Source organism: Nicotiana tabacum, chromosome 21 (assembly GCF_000715075.1).
Source record: "Nicotiana tabacum cultivar K326 chromosome 21, ASM71507v2, whole genome shotgun sequence".
Taxonomy (NCBI): Eukaryota; Viridiplantae; Streptophyta; class Magnoliopsida; order Solanales; family Solanaceae; genus Nicotiana; species Nicotiana tabacum.
The window spans coordinates 8,647,230-8,660,373 of record NC_134100.1 but is presented as its reverse complement, the minus strand read 5'-3'; the positions used below and the strand labels follow the sequence as shown (position 1 = coordinate 8,660,373).

General features: G+C 35.3%; 1 long non-coding RNA gene across 1 annotated transcript; it reads left to right on the top strand.

Annotated features, from left to right (window-relative positions):
• Positions 1-4,787: 4,787 nt before the first annotated feature.
• On the top strand, positions 4,788-7,254 carry LOC142175440 (uncharacterized). Its single transcript, XR_012704484.1, has 2 exons — positions 4,788-5,574; positions 7,090-7,254. It is a non-coding gene; the product is annotated as an uncharacterized LOC142175440 (long non-coding RNA).
• The last annotated feature ends 5,890 nt before the right edge of the window (positions 7,255-13,144 follow it).

The window sequence follows — 13,144 nt, the reverse complement described above, 5'->3', positions numbered from 1 at the left end:
GGTGTAGACGGAAAAGTACAAACTTTTAAAGCAAGGCTTGTAGCGAAAGGGTTTACTCAGAAAGAAGGGATTGACTATGAGGAAACCTTCTTGCCCGTAGCCATGCTTAAGTCTATAAGGATTCTCTTATCCATTGCTGCTCATTATGATTATGAGATTTGGCAAATGGATGTCAAGACAGCTTTCCTTAATGGAAGTCTTGATGAGTGCATCTATATGATGCAACCAGACGGTTTTAAGGAAAGTGGCAAAGAGCACATGTTGTGTAAGCTTAAAAGGTCTTTTTATGGACTAAAATAGGCATCTAGGGCATGGAACACTTGTTTTGATAAGGCGATTAAAACTTTTGGTTTTGATCAGTGTCTTAACGAATCTTGTGTATACAAAAAGTGGGATGGGGACAAAGTGGCATTTTTGATCTTATATGTAGATGACATACTGCTCATAGGAAATAATGTGGACATGTTGAATTCAGTTAAGCAGTGGTTGTCCACACATTTTGATATGAAAGATTTGGGAGAAGCGGCTCATATCCTTGGGATCAAACTCTTGCGAGATCGCAAGAAAAGGATATTAGGCTTGTCCCAAGGTCTTTATATTGACACAATACTCTCCAGGTTTAGCATGCATGATTCCAAGAAAGGATTCCTTCCTTTCAGACATGGAATTTCTCTATCTAAAGATCAGTCTCCTAAGACTGATGAAGAGATAGAAAAGATGAAGGCGGTCCCTTATGCATCAGCTGTGGGGAGCCTCATGTATGCTATGTTATGCACTAGGCCTGATATCTGCTTTGCCGTTGGCGTTGTTAGCAGATTTCAGTCTAATCCTGGGAAAGAGCATTGGACGGCGGTTAAACATATAATCAAGTACCTGAAAAGGACTAGGGATTACATGTTGATCTACCAATCGGATGACCTGGTACCTATTGGGTATACTGATTCGGATTTCCAATCAGACAGAGATTCTAGAAAGTCTACCTCAGGTAATGTGTTTACTCTTGGAGGTGGAGCCATAAGTTGGAGGAGTATCAAGCAAACTTGTGTTGCTGATTCCACCATGGAAGCCGAATATGTGGCAGCCTCTGAGGCAGCCAAAGAGGCAGTTTGGCTCGGTAACTTCCTGAGAGAGTTGAGTGTGGTTCCTTCGATTCAAGCACCAATTACGCTTTACTGTGATAATAGTGGTGCGGTTGCAAATTCAAAGGAGCCACGAAGCCATAAGAGGGCAAAGCACATTGAGCGTAAATATCATTTAATTCGTGATATAGTGCAGAGAGGGGATGTAGTGGTCACCAAGATTGCGTCAGAGAACAACTTGGCAGATCCGTTTACTAAGAGCTTACCACAGAAGACTTTTGATAAGCATGTAGAAGGAATGGGTGTCAAAATTGTAGACGCATGGTTATTAGTCTAAGTGGGAGATTGTTAGAATATACTATAAGCCATGCGTATTGTTATAGTATTCTTTATGAACAATTATTTATTTACTTGTTTAAATTCAATAAAGTTTCATTTTAAATAGATCATGTGTTGGTTTGTGCGTCCATTGCTTACATAGTAGATGATTTAGTGTATAGAGTTTAGCTTATACACGGAAGATTAAATCATCGGTTCTTGTAAGACATAAAAGTTAATGTTCACAATCTAATGATGGAATTGGACAAATCATCGTAATGATTGTAGCACAAGATTAAATATAATTTATCTTAATTATGGGAATGGTTTAATTCCAACTTCTTGTGCTAGTACATTTTGTATGTATTGAACGGATCAAGTAGAGATGAGTATTTTATACTGACTTTATAAAATAATTTCTCTAGTCCATTTAATGTACTTATACTCTTAATCCTGATATAATTATTATTAGCTGTGTATGTCACTTGTTGTTTTGATTTATTAAAAGGCGAGATTCTTTCGCGAGTCAATAAGCCTGGTAAATTGGATAACAATGATATACATTGGCGAAATAATAATTAGTTGATGGAATTCATGTCTCAATTTTGAGATTGATGATACTCCTTTATGAAAGCTTATAAGTTTTCATGTGTAAACCCGGCCGGTGGATTTTGTATCCGACACATGAAATAAGTTAAGTGTAAGTCTAAAGGAAGTAATCAATAAATTAAATAGTCAGTAATTTAATTTGATTGATTAGTATCTGAATCTTAACATGGGGAGTTAAATAAGGTTTTATGGAAGAATTTCGAAATTGAACTAAGGAGTGCAATTACGAATTTTTAGTGGAATAATTCGTAATTTATTATGATGGAAATTAGTTTCAGAATTTCGAAATTAACATCATAATAGGAAGCCTTGTTAATTAAATTCTGTGGTCCCTACTGTGCCTAAATAATAGAAAATAGTGGAAACTGTTACTTAATGGGAAAGAAAACGTGGAAACCGTCCCTTAGTGGGAGAAGGAAACCTAACAGGTTTTGAAAACGGTTTTGACCTAAAAAACGCAGCTATATATATGGATATAAGGGCTGGACGTTTTTTACATGATTCTGACTGAGGTTTCTACTAGAATTTTGCCCACCCAAAATTCTTTTTTTTTGGTTATTGTTTGGGTAACACAGTAGAAGACTGTGGAAATCTGCTAGTGTGTTTTCAACTGAGGAACTGGAGAACGACCTAGATTTGTTGTGTTTACGCTTCAAGAGGTAATCCTAAAATCTCCATACATGCTAGTTGTTTAGATTACACGTGAATAAGATTCTGTTATTGCTTCCGCCGTGGTATATATTCCATCACTAACATGAATAAAGAAATGACCATAACGAACAATCATTACCCTGTTGCTTGACTAACCCAAATTTATATAAAAATAAAATACGGCAAAGTTCAGTTTTAAGATTCTTTTTCATTCATAGTCATATTATGTGTTGGGTTTGAACAATTCCTACGTGCTGTAGGGAATTGTCATTTAATACTTTTTCAAATATTTATTACAATTACTTGTCCGTTTAATTAAAAATATATATTAACCATAGAGTGATAAAATTTTAAATTAATAAAATATTAACTTGATATGAGTTAGAATATCTAACCAATTTTATGTGATGCAACGATCCAAACAACCTGTACAATATTCGTAAGTGAGTTTAAACCAATGGTCATACATGAGACATAAATCAATGATAATCTATGAGACATTAATAAAAATCACAATTGAAAACTTTCGATTTAGAGTTGTTTATCAATTATCAAACAACAATTCTAACATCAAAATCGTAATACAAGATAGAAATTTACCGCAAGTGACAAGCAAATTTGCTATGAGGGCGTATGTTTATGGCAAAAAATGTACAAAATAACTTCTTTCATACTTGCAAAATTCTAATTTCAAAACAAAGAAGAAAGAACCTAATATTCTAGAAACCTATCCAAAACAAAGAAGAATGGATGGGAGAAACCTAATACGGTAAGTAAAGAAGAAATACGTCTTTTTTACCCTTTAAAATGAAGTTCAATTCTGGACAAAATAGTCATTGTCATCTTATTATTTTTCTAATATTTTAGGATGTTAAATTAACTAAAATTTTAATAAATTCTGTAAGAACTACCAATATTTAGAAATTTAAATCTTTCCATAGCTAAATATTCTTAACATATTATAGAAGAAGGAAACATATAACTAGGCATTCATGACTTCTTTAGACGTTCTTATTTTCATTAAAAATGATTGTTTCAAAGAGAAATTCGTATTCTTTTGTTTTCTCATAATATTCAAAAAACAATTAGAATTGGACAACAAAATTAAAATTAAAAAAAATAATAAATAGTCACTGGCATAATAACGAAAGCTTAATAATTTGAGCATCGAAGTTAGCCACCAATATTCTTACTGTTAATATGTATATGCTTTTTAAAAATAAATTACCTATTGAGACAATATACACGCGCAACGCGCGTATCATAATACTAGGCTCTTGATTCACTTTTACTCTCCATCCCATCTTCGGCTTCCTTCTATTCATTTGTTGCTTCCCTTTTCCAAATGTGGCCTTCTTACATTCACCATTTTGATGCCATATGTTCAAGCAACTTTGACAGTATAGGGGTCTTCACTCGTACTTAATGGTCTGGAATTTGCATTTGCCTCCTAGTAGTTCAATTGATATCTCTTCCAGAAGTTCAACTGATACATCCATCTCAATTAGAATACGTGCATACTGTAAGCACGTGATTTTTACCCTATATGAGAATTACTCCCAAAAAAATTCAAAATCAAGTGATTTTCCTTGGTGTGCAATTTTGTGAGATTTTGTGATATTTTTGGATAATTATTTGTATTTGTCTGTGTTTGCTTATTTGTTAAATTAATAAAAAATACAAAAATATGTCGCATTTTACATGTAGGATTTAATTCTACAATTTTTTAGTAATTAAGTTTGTTTACAAAAATGAAAATTACAAAAATAGGCATCTTTTGCATTTTTAGCATTTAATGTCCAAATATACAATTTTATGCTTAATTATTACTTAATTGTGCGTTAATTATTATTGGTAGTTAATTTGCGCTTTTATAACCTAATTTAGTTCTTAATAATAATTTAAGTATTTTTATAATTTAGTTTTAGAAAATAAAAGAAGAAAAGAGAACAAAAATACAAAGAAAAATCGGATTGGGCCACTTCTTCAAAGTTCAACCCCAGGCCCAAACAATTGTCCAACCTTCTCCATGACCCAGTCCATCTCCACATGGGTCGACCCAGTCCATAACCCAACACCCCTATTATCTTACAAACAACACAACACAAAAAGAAAAAATGAAGAAAACCCTAAAAAATGCTAACCCATCCGCCACCCCTCCTATCTTCTTCTTCTTCTTCCTCAAGCTTCCTCAAGCACACAACCATGGCTGCCCCTCTCTCATTCCTTCCTTCCCCTCACGTCACACATACTCACTCACGACACACACACACGCACGTCACCCTCACGACCCCGGCTCGATTAAACGACCCCAGCCCTATTCGCCATTGATGAAGCTCGTCGAGCTCAAGCTTGAGCTCGACGTCCATGTCGATGCTGCTTCTGTTTCAACCAAACAACCTGCTACTCCTGCCTTCTACTTCATCGACCAAACAACCAAACGACCACAGCCTCGACGAGTCAGCTGTTGTTCGAAGCCCCCATCGCCGCTGCTTCGTCACGGCCAAGCTCACGCAGCTACTACTGCTGTCACAGTCCTCGTCGACCAGTCCACTGTTCCTTTTCCTCCGTTGATGCTGCGTCAACCAGCTGTTGCTTCATCTTCTCCGGCTCCTCCGTTTCGCTGATGCTCCGCCATTGGTGCGTCGACCATTGTTGCTGCTGGATGCTCGTTTCTGCTTTGGGCTGCTGCATGACTGCTGCGTCGGTTTCAACCTCAAGCTCCGAGCTGCCTCGCCAACGACCAAGCAGATGCCATCGTCACTGCTGCTAGTGTTTCCTCGTTGCTTCAGTCAACTTCTTAGATTCGTTCATCGTTGTTTGGTCGAGCTCGTCGTTGAGTTCGTAGTTGAGTCCGGACAGATTCATTCCCATTCGAGGTTCATCAAAACAGTCCGTACATATTTCTTTCGATCCGGTTAGTAGATTTTGAGTTTTATTTTGTCCGTATTTTTTTTTGATATTTCTCGAATCTAAAATCGGAAAATGTTTGTTTCGTTCATCGTTTGAATTAATTTTTTTAGTTTGTTCATGTTCTTTGTTAAATTAATTTTTCAGATTTCAAATGAAAGATTAATTAATTGTTTTTCATGTTATTTCATGTTTGTATTGTTGTTTAGATAAATATTTGTTAGTTTAATGTTTGTTAGATTCAAATTGAAATTTAATTGATTATTTCTTCAATTTGTTTCATGTTGTTATGTATTTTCCAGAAATTATTAATGTTGTTTGAATCATTTAGTCTGTCATGTTTGTTGCTTAAAAATAGATTTAATTCATGTTCGTCTTGGTTTGAAGTTCATGTTTAAATCCAGTGATTTAATGTGAGTTTATGTTTGTTTGTGATTTGTTGATTTAATTTGAATCATGCATGTTCTTGTTTGTATTGTTGTCTCTTTGTTCATCAATTTATGGTCTAAATTAACCAGGATTGGTTCCCGATATGGTTGATTTATTCCTATTAATTTGGAGTTGTGTTGTTCATCGTGTTCGTATAATTTGTTGTTGAAGATTGTTGAGAAATTGGTCATCTTGGCTATATTTTGGTTAAGTTATGATTAATTGAGTGTTTAGAGCTGATGGGGGTAGTTTGGTAAATTGCATTGCATTCAGGGGTAGAATGGTAATTGCAATAAGGTCGGAGGGATATTTTGGTAATTGAACATTATTTTGATTCTTTATGTTAAGCATGGGGGACAAAATATAATGGGGTGGTTTTTGATGTACTTGTTTAACATAATGGGGGACAAGACAAATTATAATGGAAGGGAATATTGTACTTATTTAATGTAAGCATGGGGGACAAAACATAATGGGGAGGAATATTGTACTTATTTAATGTAAGCATGAGGGACAAACTGTAATGGGTTGTGGTGGAAGTATTTATTTAATGTAGGCATGGAGGACAAAGTTTAAAATGAAGAAAATATTAATAAGTGGGACAAAGCATGCCTTGGGAGAATAATTTCGGGTTGGGAAATTGAAGACTTGTCTTGCTATATATAGAGTCATTCTTGACTTGAAGAAAGGAGAAGATTTGAGAGAAAAAGAGGGGACGGGAATTAGGACTAGGACTTGAACATTAAGAGGGAAGGAGACCCGATTTGAACATTAAAAGAAAACAGATTTTACACTTAAGAGCGGACAGACTTGAAACATTTTGAGAGTAAAAGAGAAATGCAATTTGAACTTTCACTCGAATAATTCCGTTTGCTTTTCTCGAGTGTTATTCAAAAATCCGAAACTACTGCATCTTGTATCTTTTCTCTCCTCTGCTTTGATTGTGATTGCACTTTGGTATTGCTGAGTTTTCAATCTGTTACTGGGTTATTTTACTGGTCGTTACTGGTTTGCGGTGTTGCTGAATCTACTATTGCTGTGGTATTATTGTTGCTGACTTCTCCTTCTTTTGTTCTTGTACTGCTGTTTCCAGGTACACATTTGTACAATCTCGGCTTGAAGCAAAAAATGAAATATTAATCAGGTTTTGTTCCTGTTGAATTCCTCCTGTTTAGATTTGTGGTTGAATATAATTTTTCTTTCTTTGTATAAAGATGTAGTTGAATGATTAATGAGTAATGAGGTTGCATATGTATAATTTCTTCATCTAATAATGTTAGTTTAAATTAATCGGAGAATAATTAATTTGTTTTTGATATTATTGTGTATCTATCTCATGTTCTAGCATTAGTAAATAATAGAATGTAGAATTAAAGCAGTTTTTCTTGTACAAACGCGATCGCAATTTTCCGTTCACATTAGTCGTAACTTAATAACTGATAAGTTACGTTTTTCAGCATGTAATTAATTAAGAAATTTTCTTTTGCTTTTAGAGACAAACTTAATAGAAGAAATGTAGTCACTGTAGGTTTATCCTTAAAATAAAATGAGACGAGCCTCGCCAAATAAATCACACATCGCTGGGCCCCTCAATAAATACATAACCATTGACTAGACTTTGGATTTGGCTGTTTAATGAATGTTCACGGCCTCTTCCTAAAATAACAATACGTTAGTCTCTTTAGGACGCGCCCTAATAAATCTTACTTTCTTAAACTCGGGTGCACATTTATGTGACCCAAATCCAAATCTCAACGGAGTCGAAATGTGTCTCTAATCACGGGTACATTGATTGTGACGTGGTTCGAGATGCGTGTCCATGACGTTGCAAACTCCTTTTAAAAATAAGAATGAGATGAGCCTCGCCGAATAACAATACAAAATTGCGGGGCCCTCAGTAAATACTTACTTTAAGATTGCTTAGACTTCGGGATAAACCGTTTAGCAAAATTCCACGGCCCTACCCAAAATAACGATGCGCTAGTTGCTTTAGGAGCGTATTTAATAATGTTATCTTCCTAAACTCGGGTGCACATTTATGTGACCCAAATCCCAATCTCAACAGAGTTGAAATGTAGCTCTAACCACGGGTACATTGATTGTGACGTGGTTCGAGATGTGTTTCCACGATGTTGCAATTCTTGATAAAAATAACAGTAAATGATAAAAGCGGTTAAAAGTTAAATTTTTGCATATAGGTTCAACATGTATTAAATCAGATAATCAAGCCGAATATGACAGTTGAGCGACCGTGCTAGAACCACGGAACTCGGGAATGCCTAACACCTTCTCCCGGGTTAACAGAATTCCTTATCCGGGTTTCTGGTACGCAGACTGTAATATGGAGTCATTCTTTTCCTCGATTCGGGATTAAAATTGGTGACTTGGGACATCCTAAATCTCCCAAGTGGCGACTCTGAAATAAATAAACCAATCCCGTTTCGATTGTCCTTTAATTGGAAAAAACTCCCTTGTACCCTCTCGGGTACGGAAAAAGGAGGTGTGACACATACAACACTCTTTCTCCTTTAGCTGTAAGCTTACCCGTGCATATTGGCTTCCCCAAACAGCTCGCAATTCTACCCAAACTTCCTGGTGCCCAGTATTCAACAGGCAGATTTGGGAGTGTAACCCATACTGGAATGACCTGAAGAGGTTCTTTGCTCATCTGAAATTCTGGTCCCCACTGTTTGAGAACCATAGGTCAATTGTTAAAGGTGTAAGGTCCATTTTGCAGTAAGGTCTCCTTATCGTTCTCAGACATAAATCGGAAGATAAAGTACCCGTCATTATGCAGAAATACCTAAGGAGTCATGACCAAATTCCACACCCCATGCACATATTTCAGCATTTCCTTGAAGGAAGGGTTTCCCCCAATTACATACCCAATTAATGCTGACTTCCATTTCTGACATTCCTCTTCAGCTTCTGCTTGGACTAATTTCACTATCTTCATCCCATCTCTCATTATTGGGGGGAAAATAGTCGAGTTTCATCCCTTATTGCTGAGATCTGTTACCTTGCACAACTTCAGCCGCCGTAGGTTTTCCTGTTTTCACTGCTGGAGAAGGTAAGTTTCCTTGCAGCTACTGTTGATGATGTGCTTTCGTCTTGTTCTACAGGAGTATTGATTTCCACCGGTGGTCTTCCTTGTAATACCGTTGGAGCACTTCCCATTCCTGTTAGCCATTGACCAAATTGCCTTGGCCCTAAGTCCTGAGGAATTCCATTTTCTGGTGTAATTACTAGTAGGTTCTTCGTGTTCTGTGGACGGAGTTGACGTCGCCGGATTTTGCTTATTCCGTCGAGTCATGGTTGAAGGCGCACATTAACAACCGTTGACTAACATGCGCAGCCAAAGCCCTTTCTGGCTTATACTTTATTTTTATTTTTCCTTTACATGAAATAACTATTTATTTCATTTCAACTGTGTATTTTTTGGGGGAGAAAAAATATGTAAATATACTTGCTTAAAGCTCCATTATTTTTTATTAAAGAAAACGTTTTAAGCAAAATAATGCATTGCAAACTAAGTAATGATTCTTTTTATATATCTTTTAGATGCACCGACTATTTAATTTAACTGTATATTTCTTCTTTTTCAAATAAATTTGTCAACGTTTAAACTGAAATTTTAACATTTAAACCAAATAAAATAGATATATTTAGTTGTTAAATGAAAACTTACCCATTAAAATTTTAAGAATATCAATTACTTTCATTTGAAAGGGAAATAAAGAGGCAAAATCGGTAAGAAGATAAAAATTACGCAATGTTTTCATCGTTGTTCTTATAAGAAAAGAAACTTGGTTTCTACACTTTTGTACTTTTTAAATATTTTTTGTTGTTATTGGGAAAGATATTTAATATCAAATAAAATAAAATAAAAAATGAACAAATACTTATAGAAAAGCAATTTATCAATTCAGAATTATGGTAAAATAAAACTCATTAATTTAAAAGGTAAAGAATTTATAGAAAGTAAATCTTATTTGATTTTTGTGTCTTAATTATTAGGACTTCTAACGTGACAAATCAAATAAGGAAAATTCTAACGAACAATGTTTTAGTGATTTCAAAGTGTTAATTATTAGGAAATAATTATAATATTTCACAACGTAGATATTTAAATGTATTTTAGGGAAGCTATCGTTTTAGGGAGAGAATTGATGTTACGAAGAAAAATTACTCTAAGAAAAAGACTGTCTCAATGTTTTGTGCAGAAAAGCGTCACCCAAGAAAACCTTCATATGGTAAGAGACAGTCAAGGTTTTCTTATTTATATCGAATTGGTTTGGTGTTAGAACTTCCATAAGAATAATATTTCATATCGCTAAAAAACTTTTACAATTTCATGGTCCAAAATTTTAGGCAAATTACTCAATTTCTACATTGACGACAAAAAATAGGCAAGGATTTATATAAGAAAAAATTGTACACTAATTTAAAGTCCTAAATATAGGGACTTCCTACTTAGTTCGAAAAATACTATAACTAAAATTTTGATTGATTTTAAATTCTTAAATATATATCAAAAAAATAATCAAATTACAATTTTATCCAGTATTAACTCTATTTTTAAAGGATAAAAATGGCAAACGATGTTTCGCTAAGGGTCTTCGTGCTTTTAATATAGTATAGATAGATATAGATATAGATATAACTTAAACAACCAAGAAAATTAACATCATAAAAAGGAAAATAAAGGATCAAAATTGTCTTGCACGATAAAAGTTTCCTGGTACGATATAGGCATAAAACATTTACCCAAAAATATTACAATATTTTTTTTCCTTGGTTGAAAAGAAACTTACCTTTTACTTTTTTATATTCTCTTCATTTCTCTTAACATATTTTATCCTTGTTTAGTTAATTTTGAACTCATAAATATTAGATAATAATTAAATTTTATTTAAATTAAAAGTCCTAGATATTAGGAAAGTAACTTAAATTACATATTTGTCCAATGTGAAACTTATTATTAAAGGATAAAAAACGAACTATATTTCATTAAGGGTAAAAGCATTGCGCGTATACCCCATCTCGATGAGTATAAAATTTTAAAAATTATATAAATATTACCGTCACAACCCCAGTTCGCCTCCCGTGAACCCTCGTGACGGCACCTAGTCTCTACGACAAGGTAAGACTAATTTGCGGAAGAAAAATCAAAATTTGCGGGAGTAAACAATTTAAAAGAGAATAAAGCAGTAACAGTGTTTAAATGTGCCGCTCGGCATACACTATGTTTAACTCTTAATACCAAACATAAATCCAAGACCCGAAAACCCATGAATCACAAGCTAAGAAAGAAATACTACATAGCTCTAACTCCGGAATTTCTAATAAAGAACAGGAAAGTACATAAGGGTTAAATACTAAAGGCAGGAATAGAAAGGGACTCCTTGGTCTGCGGACGCGGCAGATGTACCTCGGAGTCTCTAAGAAGTCACCTCCCTCAACGATAGTAGGCCTGATCAGCGGTACCTAGATCTACACATAAAAAACATGCGCAGAAGGGGCATGAGTACACCACAGCGGTACTCAGTAAGTGCCAAGCCTAACCTCGGTTGGGTTGTGACGAGGAAGGTTAGGGCCCTATTGAGATTAAATAAAATATAAAGGTTAACAGTATAGAACGGAACAGTATAAATGAGTACAGCAGCAAAATAACACAGGGTGAACAGAACAACAACAATTATACATAACAAGGCAAACATGGAAAGGAAATACAACTCAGCACTGATAGTAACGATCGGGGATCTCCCAGGATACCGTCATGTAGTCTCATCTTTACTTGTCTAGTGGATCTCCCGGGATACCGTCCCATCAGGGATCTCCCAGGATATCGTGCTATAGTCCTAAATATACATATCCAATGGATCTCCCGGGATCTCGTCTCGTAGTCCAACTCATAGTGCGCGGGGATCTACCGGAATCCCATTCCGTAGTCCCAAATGTAAATATTCAGCACTGGGGGAATCTACCGGGTGCATTCCCGTAGTTCCATATAACTGTGCAGGTGGATCTACCGGGAATCTAACCCGTAGCCCCAAAGTAAATATGCGGGGGGATCTACCGGAAATCTAACCCGTAGTCCCAAAGTAAACAGACAGGGGGGAGCTACCGGAATCCCACATCCGTAGTCCCAATGTAAATACGCAGCAACAACAAGAAGATATTCAGAAATGAAATTTCATATCAAGGAAACAAGTAATTCTAGCCTAACATGCTTCACGTAGTGCAATCAAGGCAATTTAAGCAAATAGGCAATTTAAGTCAACTAAACATGCTTTCTAACTAACAACATGCTAAATGTTTTTCAAGTATAATAAAGCGGAAAAGGAAACATGCTACTCCCTCCGTTTCAATTTATGTGAACCTATTTCTTTTTTAGTCCGTGCCAAAAAGAATGACCCCTTTCCTTATTTGGAAATAATTTACCTTTACACAATGATTTATAGCCACACAAAATATATGTGTCTCATTTTACACCACAAGATCAAAAGTCTTCTCTCTTTTCTTAAAGTCCGTACCCAGTCAAATAGGTTCATATAAATTGAAACGGAGGGAGTAATAAATACTTTAAGAAAAATCGGATTTCCAACAATTTGCACAAGTACGTGCTCGTCACCTCACGCATAAGGTAATTCAGTTACCAAACATACCAATCCTAGGGGGAAGGTACCCCACACAAGGTTAGACAAGCCACTTACCTCGAACCGGCTCAAAATCAACTAGAAACCACGCTTTTGCCACGAGTATCCGACTCCAAATGGCCCAAATCTATTCAATTCCATTTCATAATGTAAATAATACTTCAAGAAGCGGATTCTACAATAAAATTCTAAGCTAATACGCAAAATTATGTAAAATGACCAAAACGCCCCTCGGTCCCACGTCTTGGAATCGGGTGAAATTTATATTTTCAGAAACCTCGTACTCTTACGAGTCTAACCATACTAAAATTATCCAAATCCGATGTCAAATGCCCCATCAAAACCCAATAATTCGGCCTAAGAAATTTATCCAATTTTTCCCAAATTTTTCCAACAAATTCGAAATTTAAAGGCTAGATTTAAGTTAGGAATCATGGAAATTGATCTAAGTTGGGTATAGATCACTTACGCAAGTTACCCAGGTGCAAA